Genomic DNA, 9741 nt, shown 5'->3' with positions numbered 1-9741 from the left:
TTGTGGAACTACAAAAAGAGAGAAATGTCAGAAATTCTACCGATTGACGATCTACTCAACTTAACGAAGCTTGGCCAATCCGACTTACCGACTCGTGAGGTGGCCTCTTCGTCTCCTGGCGCCTTGTCAATGTCCATGTCAGTGGCAGCAGAGGTGGGACTGGAAAGACACATGAATTAGTCGGCCAGAACAAGAAAATCTTCAGTCGACCTACGAAAATGCAAGCGAGATACTCACCCCGAAGCAACAGGGACGTCCATCTTAATTCGTGGCAATGTCTTCCAGGCCTTAGGAGGAGCAACTTTAGGCTGCTTGGCCACCTTCTCCGTCAGCTCCGGGGTCGACGTCCGAGTGCGCTTCTGAGTATTGACACTCGGGACCACGCTTTTTCCGTGCCCGCCAGATGGATCATGCTGCTGTTTGGATCGACGTTCGGAGCGCGGCGGCGAGTTGACTTCTTCCTCGTCGTCTGACTCCTCGCTCTTCTCCTCCTCCTCTTCTCCCAGAGACTCCCACTCACCACTCTCCTCCGCACTGTCCTCCCCCTCCTGGTCCTGCTCCAAAGCTTGTTCACCGTTGGGCATCGAATGCATCTTAGTGAATACCTGCAGAACAAATCGGTCGAGTAAGAGTCAGTCAACATCAAGTACAGTCGGAGCATGAGCGGGAAGCAGTCGGAACAAAAAGTATACCTTTTCAGGCGGGTTTCCGTCGCTGAAGGGGACGACTCGCCTGGATCCTCTGGGGTTGTCCTAGTTGCCTGTGATGCTCCTCAGCCACAAAGCTATGGTTTAAGACGGCACTTCTTCTGGATGGACCCGAGCGGTGTCGTCCGGTCCGGAATTACAGCCACATCGGGTGATCACGGGCCTGGAGAGGCTGGATGCGTCGACTGAGGAACACTTCCAGAAAGTCCAGGCGGTAACGCCATCATTGATGAGCTGGACCACTCTATCCACCAACATCCTCGTCTCCATGGTCTCAGCAGCGGTTACTTTTAGTGGGGCAGGAGTCTGAACACGGTCAAACGAGAAGTGGGGAAGACCAGTCGACTGACCTAGAGCTGCGATGTCCTGGCAGTAGAACCAGGTCGACTACCAGCCTCTAACAGATTCAGGGAGAGTCATGGCGGGAAAGGCACTCCTATTCCTCTTTTGGATACCTAAACCCCCACACATCTGGATGACGTGGGTTTTCGAGTCACTCGACTTTGCCTTTTTTACCGACTGGGAATGAATGGTGAAGATATGTTTAAAAAGACCCCAGTGCGGTCGACACCCTAAGAAGTTCTCGCACATCGATACAAACGCAGCTAAATACGTGATGGTGTTGGGAGAAAAATGGCGGAGCTGAGCGCCAAAGAAGTTCAAAAATCCCAGAAGAAAGGATGCGTAGGGAGTGAGAAACCCTGGTCGACATGAGTGGCGAGCAGAACACACTCACCCAGTCGAGGTTGCGGTTCCGTCTCCCCCTTCGGCAGCCTCGCCACTCCCTTGGCGATCAATCCACACTCCTCCAGTTCGGCCAAATCCTCCTGCCGGACCGAAGACCGGATCCAATCGCCCTGGATCCATCCCGGCGGCAGCCCCGCATGCGACGACGACCCGCGGTTCTGCTTCTTGCCTTTCGTCGCCCCCGTCGCCTTCTTAGCGCGCCCTAGCACCGCCGTCTTGTCCTTCACCATGGCTGGGGAGCAGCGACATCGAGAGCGGAGGTGCTGGGCGCGGTGGAGAAGCAGAGGAGAAAGAAGAGGGAACAAGTGTGCATAGTGCAAGAGCCTCGGCCCCGTCGCCTTATAAAGGGTCACCTCCGAGTGACTGACGCATGGGACCAGGCAATCCTGTCAAATCCCGCAAAAGTTGCGCGCGGCGTACGTGGCAAAAAAGGCGGCACGGTAATCGAGGCATCGCTACTTATCTGGACCGCCCGTTTCGGCGCTCTCCGGCCCGCGCGCTTCGCCCAAATTTCGTATCCCACGAAATCCGGATACACTGTAGACAATCGCGCCCAAGATCCCGCGCTCCAACATAGCACTCGACGCATGAGGTCACCATTTCAATCAACAGCTGACTGAATGGATCAAGGCGACTGAGTCGACATCGAAGTACCGACGCGGGCGTTCAGTCTTTCAGAAAACACTTGTGAAGACACGAAGCTCGGAGAAGGTTCAACTTCGACCTACTTTCTGTTGGGGAACGTAGTAATTTAAAAATATTTCCTACGCACACACAAGATCATGGTGATGCATAGCAACGAGAGGGGAGAGTGTTGTCTACGTACCCTCGTAGACCGAAGCGGAAGCATTGACACAACATAGAGGAAGTAGTCGTACGTCTTCCCGGTCCAACCGATCCAAGCACCGTTACTCCGGCACCTCCGAGTTCTTGACACATGTACAACTCGATGACGCACCCCGAGCTCCGATCCAGCAAAGCTTCGGGGAGGAGTTCCGTCAGCATGACGGCGTGGTGACGATCTTGATGTTCAACCGTCGCAGGGCTTCGCCTAAGCACCGCTACAATATGACCGAGGTGTAATATCGTGGAGGGGGGCACCGCACACGGCTAAGGAATGATCACGAAGATCAACTTGTGTGTCCTGGGGTGCCCCCCGCCCCCGTAAATAAAGGAGCAAGGGGGGAGGCCGGCCGGCCCCTTGGGGCGCGCCAAGGAGGAGGAATCCTCCTCCTAGTAGGAGTAGGATTCCTCCTTTCCTACTCCTACTAGGAGGGGGAAGGAAGGGGGAGAGGGGGAAAGGAAAGGGGGGCGCCCCCCCTCCTTGTCCAATTTGGACCAGGGGGAGAGGGGGCGCGCAGCCCACCCTGGCCGCCCCTCTCTCTTCCCACCAAGGCCCATGTGGCCCATTAACTCTCCCGGGGGGTTCCGGTAACCCCCCCGGCACTCCGGTTTTCTTTGAAATCACCTGGAACAATTCCGGTGTCCGAATATAGTCGTCCAATATATCAATCTTTATGTCTCGACCATTTCGAGACTCCTCGTCATGTCCATGATCACATCCGGGACTCCGAACAAACTTCGGTACATCAAAATATATAAACTCATAAAGAAACTGTCATCGTAACTTTAAGCGTGCGGACCCTACGGTTCGAGAACAATGTAGACATGACCGAGACACGTCTCCGGTCAATAACCAATAGCGGGACCTGGATGCCCATATTGGTTCCTACATATTCTACGAAGATCTTTATCGGTCAGACCGCATAACAACATACGTTGTTCCCTTTGTCATCGTTATGTTACTTGCCCAGGATTCGATCGTCGGTATCCAATACCTAGTTCAATCTCGTTACCGGCAAGTCTATTTACTCGTTCTGTAATACATCATCTCGCAACTAACTCATTAGTTGCAATGCTTGCAAGGCTTAAATGATGTGCATTACCGAGAGGGCCCAGAGATACCTCTCCGACATTCGGAGTGACAAATCCTAATCTCGAAATACGCCAACCCAACAAGTACCTTTGGAGACACCTGTAGAGCACCTTTATAATCACCCAGTTACGTTGTGACGTTTGGTAGCACACAAAGTGTTCCTCCGGTAAACGGGAGTTGCATAATCTCATAGTCATAGGAACATGTATAAGTCATGAAGAAAGCAATAGCAACATACTAAACGATCGAGTGCTAAGCTAACGGAATGGGTCATGTCAATCAGATCATTCAACTAATGATGTGATCCCGTTAATCAAATAACAACTCTTTTGTTTATGGTTAGGAAACATAACCATCTTTGATTAACAAGCTAGTCAAGTAGAGGCATACTAGTGACACTCTGTTTGTCTATATATTCACACATGTATTATGTTTCCGGTTAATACAATTCTAGCATGAATAATAAACATTTATCATGATATAAGGAAATAAATAATAACTTTATTATTGCCTCTAGGGCATATTTCCTTCAGTCTCCCACTTGCACTAGAGTCAATAATCTAGATACATAGTAATGATTCTAACACCCATGGAGTCTTGGTGCTGATCATGTTTTGCTCGTGCAAGAGGCTTAGTCAACGGGTCTGCAACATTCAGATCCGTACGTATCTTGCAAATCTCTATGTCTCCCACCTGGACTAGATCCCGGATGGAATTGAAGCGTCTCTTGATGTGATTGGTTCTCTTGTGAAATCTGGATTCCTTCGCTAAGGCAATCGCTCCAGTATTGTCACAAAAGATTTTCATTGGACCCGATGCACTAGGTATGACACCTAGATCGGATATGAACTCCTTCATCCAGACTCCTTCATTAGCTGCTTCCGAAGCAGCTATGTATTCCGCTTCACACGTAGATCCCGCCATGACGCTTTGTTTTGAACTTCACCAACTGACAGCTCCACCGTTTAATGTAAATACGTATCCGGTTTGCGATTTAGAATCGTCCGGATCAGTGTCAAAGCTTGCATCAACGTAACCATTTATCATGAGCTCTTTGTCACCTCCATATACGAGAAACATATCCTTAGTCCTTTTCAGGTACTTTAGGATGTTCTTGACCGCTGTCCAGTGATCCACTCCTGGATTACTTTGGTACCTCCCTGCTAAACTTATAGCAAGGCACACATCAGGTCTGGTACACAGCATTGCATACATGATAGAGTCTATGGCTGAAGCATAGGGAACATCTTTCATTTTCTCACTATCTTCTGCAGTGGTCGGGCATTGAGTCTTACTCAACTTCACACCTTGCAATACAGGCAAGAACCCTTTCTTTGCTTGATCCATTTTGAACTTCTTCAAAACTTTGTCAAGGTATGTGCTTTGTGAAAGTCCAATTAAGCGTTTTGATCTATCTCTATAGATCTTAATGCCCAATATGTAAGCAGCTTCACCGAGGTCTTTCATTGAAAAACTTATATTCAAGTACCCTTTTATGCTATCCAGAAATTCTATATCATTTCCAATCAATAATATGTCATCCACATATAATATTAGAAATGCCACAGAGCTCCCACTCACCTTCTTGTAAATACAGGCTTCTCCAAAAGTCTGTATAAAGCCAAATGCTTTGATCACACTATCAAAGCGTTTATTCCAACTCCGAGAGGCTTGCACCAGTCCATAAATGGATCGCTGGAGCTTGCACACTTTGTTAGCTCCCTTTGGATCGATAAAACCTTCTGGTTTCATCATATACAACTCTTCCTCCGGAAACCCATTCAGGAATGCAGTTTTTACATCCATTTGCCAAATTTCATAATCATAAAATGCGGCAATTGCTAACATGATTCGGACAGACTTAAGCATCGCTACGGGTGAGAAGGTCTCATCGTAGTCAATCCCTTGAACTTGTCGAAAACCTTTTGCAACATGTCGAGCTTTGTAGACAGTAACATTACCGTCAGCGTCAGCCTTCTTCTTGAAGATCCATTTATTCTCAATTGCTTGTCGACCATCGGGCAAGTCAACCAAAGTCCATACTTTGTTCTCATATATAGATCCCATCTCAGATTTCATGGCTTCAAGCCATTTTGCGGAATCTGGGCTCACCATCGCTTCTTCATAGCTCGTAGGTTCGTCATGATCTAGTAGCATGACTTCCAGAATAGGATTACCGTACCACTCTGGTGCGGATCTTACTCTGTTTGACCTACGAGGTTCTATAGCAACTTGATCTGAAGTCCTATGATCATCATCATCAACTTACTCACTAGTTGGTTTTGACGTCACAGAAACCGCTTCCTGTGATGTACTATTTTCCAACAAGGGAGCAGGTATAGTTACCTCATCAAGTTCTACTTTTCTCCCACTCACTTCTTTCGAGAGAAACTCCTTCTCTAGAAAGGATCCATTCTTAGCAACGAATGTCTTGCCTTCGGATCTGTGATAGAAGGTGTACCCAACTGTCTCCTTTGGGTATCCTATGAAGACACATTTCTCTGATTTGGGTTCGAGCTTATCAGGTTGAAGCTTTTTCACATAAGCATCACAGCCCCAAACTTTAAGAAACGACAACTTTGGTTTCTTGCCAAACCATAGTTCATAAGGTGTCGTCTCAACGGATTTTGATGGTGCCCTATTTAATGTGAATATGGCCATCTCTAAAGCATAACCCCAAAAGATAGCGGTAAATCTGTAAGAGACATCATAGATCGTACCATATCAAGTAAAGTACGATTACGACGTTCGGACACACCATTACGCTGTGGTGTTCCGGGTGGCGTGAGTTGTGAAACTATTCCTCATTGTTTCAAGTGTAGACCAAACTCGTAACTCAAATATTCTCCTCCACGATCAGATCGTAGAAACTTTATTTTCTTATTACGATGATTTTCAACTTCACTCTGAAATTCTTTGAACTTTTCAAATGTTTCAGACTTATGCTTCATTAAGTAGATATACCCATATCTTCTTAAATCATCTGTGAAGGTGAGAAAATAACGATATCCGCCACGAGCCTCAACATTCATCGGACCACATACATCTGTATGTATGATTTCCAACAAATCTGTTGCTCTCTCCATAGTACAGGAGAACGGCGTTTTAGTCATCTTGCCCATGAGGCACGGTTCACAAGTACCAAGTGATTCATAATCAAGTGGTTCTAAAAGTCCATCAGTATGGAGTTTCTTCATGCGCTTTACACCGATATGACCTAAACGACAGTGCCACAAATAAGTTGCACTATCATTATCAACTCTGCATCTTTTGGCTTCTACATTATGAATATGTGTATCACTACTATCGAGATTCATCAAAAATAGACCACTCTTCAAGGGTGCATGACCATAAAAGATATTACTCATATAAATAGAACAACCATTATTCTCTGATTTAAATGAATAACTGTCTCGCATCAAACATGATCCAAATATAATGTTCATGCTCAACGCTGGCACCAAATAACAATTATTTAGGTCTAATACTAATCCCGAAGGTAGATGTAGAGGTAGCGTGCCGACCGCGATCACATCGACTTTGGAACCATTTCCCGCGCGCATCGTCACCTCGTCCTTTGCTAGTGTTCGCTTAATCCGTAGTCCCTGTTTCGAGTTGCAAATATTAGCAACAGAACCAGTATCAAATACCCAGGTGCTACTGCGAGCTCTAGTAAGGTACACATCAATAACATGTATATCACATATACCTTTGTTCACCTTGCCATCCTTCTTATCCGCCAAATACTTGGGGCAGTTCCGCTTCCAGTGACCAGTCTGCTTGCAGTAGAAGCACTCAGTTTCAGGCTTAGGTCCAGACTTGGGTTTCTTCTCTTGAGAAGCAACTTGCTTGCTGTTCTTCTTGAAGTTCCCCTTCTTCTTCCCTTTGCCCTTTTTCTTGAAACTAGTGGTCTTGTTGACCATCAACACTTGATGCTCCTTCTTGATTTCTACCTCCGCAGCCTTTAGCATTGCGAAGAGCTCGGGAATTGTCTTATCCATCCCTTGCATATTATAGTTCATCACGAAGCTCTTGTAGCTTGGTGGAAGTGATTGGAGAATTCTGTCAATGACGCTATCATCCGGAAGAGTAACTCCTAGTTGAATCAAGTGATTACAATACCCAGACATCTTGAGTATATGCTCACTGACAGAACTATTCTCCTCCATCTTGCAGCTATAGAACTTATTGGAGACTTCATATCTCTCAATCCAGGCATTCTTCTGGAATATTAACTTCAACTCCTGGAACATCTCATATGCTCCATGACGTTCAAAACATCGTTGAAGTCCCGGTATTAAGACGTAAATCATGGCACATTGAACTATCGAGTAGTCATCAGCTTTGCTCTGCCAGACGTTCTTAATGTCGTCAGTTGCATCAGCAGCAGGCCTGGCACCCAACGATGCTTCCAGGACGTAACTTTTCTGTGCAGCAATGAGGATAATCCTCAAGTTACGGACCCAGTCCGCGTAATTGCTACCATCATCTTTCAACTTTGCTTTCTCAAGGAACGCATTAAAATTCAACGGAACAACAACACGGGCCATCTATCTACAATCAACATAGACAAGCAAGATACTATCAGGTACTAAGTTCATGATAAATTTAAGTTCAATTAATCATATTACTTAAGAACTCCCACTTAGATAGACATCCCTCTAATCCTCTAAGTGATCACGTAATCCAAATTCAACTAAATCATAACCGATCATCACGTGAAATGAATTAGTTTTCAATGGTGAACATCTTATGTTGATCATATCTACTATATGATTTACGCTCGACCTTTCGGTCTCCGTGTTCCGAGGCCATATCTGCATATGCTAGGCTCGTCAAGTTTAACCTGAGTATTCTGCGTGTGCAAAACTGGCTTGCACCACGTTGTAGATGGACGTAGAGCTTATCACACCCGATCATCACGTGGTGTCTGGGCACGACGAACTTTGGCAACGATGCATACTCAGGGAGAACACTTCTTGATAATTAGTGAGAGATCATCTTAAAATGCTACCGTCAATCAAAGCAAGATAAGATGCAAAAAAGATAAACATCACATGCAATCAATATAAGTGATATGATATGGCCATCATCACTTGTGCTTGTGATCTCCATCTTCGAAGCACCGTCATGATCACCATCGTCACCGGCGCGACACCTTGATCTCCATCGTAGCATCGTTGTCGTCTCGCCAATCTTATGCTTCTATGACTATCGCTACCGCTTAGTGATAAAGTAAAGCATTACAGGGCGATTGCATTGCATACAATAAAGCGACAACTATATGGCTCCTGCCAGTTGCCGATAACTCGGTTACAAAAACATGATCATCTCATACAATAAAATTTAGCATCATGTCTTGACCATATCACATCACAACATGCCCTGCAAAAACAAGTTAGACGTCCTCTACTTTGTTGTTGCAAGTTTTTCGTGGCTGCTACGGGCTTAAGCAAGAACCAATCTCACCTAGGCATCAAAACCACAACGATAGTTTGTCAAGTTGGTGTTGTTTTAACCTTCGCAAGGACCGGGCGTAGCCACACTCGGTTCAACTAAAGTTGGAGAAACTGACACCCGCTAGCCACCTGTGTGCAAAGCACGGCGGTAGAACCAGTCTCGCGTAAGTGTACGCGTAATGTCGGTCCGGGCCGCTTCATCCAACAATACCGCCGAACCAAAGTATGGCATGCTGGTAAGCAGTATGACTTATATCGCCCACAACTCACTTGTGTTCTACTCGTGCATATAACATCAAACCATAAAACCTAGGCTCGGATGCCACTGTTGGGGAACGTAGTAATTTCAAAATTTTCCTACGCACACGCAAGATCATGGTGATGCATAGCAACGAGAGGGGAGAGTGTTGTCTATGTACCCTCGTAGACTGAAGCGGAAGCATTGACACAACATAGAGGAAGTAGTCGTACGTCTTCCCGGTCCAACCGATCCTAGCACCGTTACTCCGGCACCTCCGAGTTCTTGACACACGTACAGCTCGATGACGCACCCCGAGCTCTGATCCAGCAAAGCTTCGGGGAGGAGTTCCGTCAGCACGACGGCGTGGTGACGATCTTGATGTTCAACCGTCGCAGGGCTTCGCCTAAGCACCGCTACAATATGACCGAGGTGTAATATCGTGGAGGGGGGGCACCGCACACGGCTAAGGAACAATCACGAAGATCAACTTGTGTGTCCTGGGGGGCCCCCCCCCCCCGCCCCCGTATATAAAGGAGCAAAGGGGGAGGCCGGCCGGCCCCTTGGGGCGCGCCAAGGAGGAGGAATCCTCCTCCTAGTAGGAGTAGGATTCCTCCTTTCCTACTCCTACTAGGAGGGGGAAGGAAGGGGGAG

Source organism: Triticum dicoccoides, chromosome 4A (genome assembly GCF_002162155.2).
Source record: "Triticum dicoccoides isolate Atlit2015 ecotype Zavitan chromosome 4A, WEW_v2.0, whole genome shotgun sequence".
In the NCBI taxonomy this organism is placed as follows: domain Eukaryota; kingdom Viridiplantae; phylum Streptophyta; class Magnoliopsida; order Poales; family Poaceae; genus Triticum; species Triticum dicoccoides.
This window is presented reverse-complemented; position numbering follows the sequence as displayed.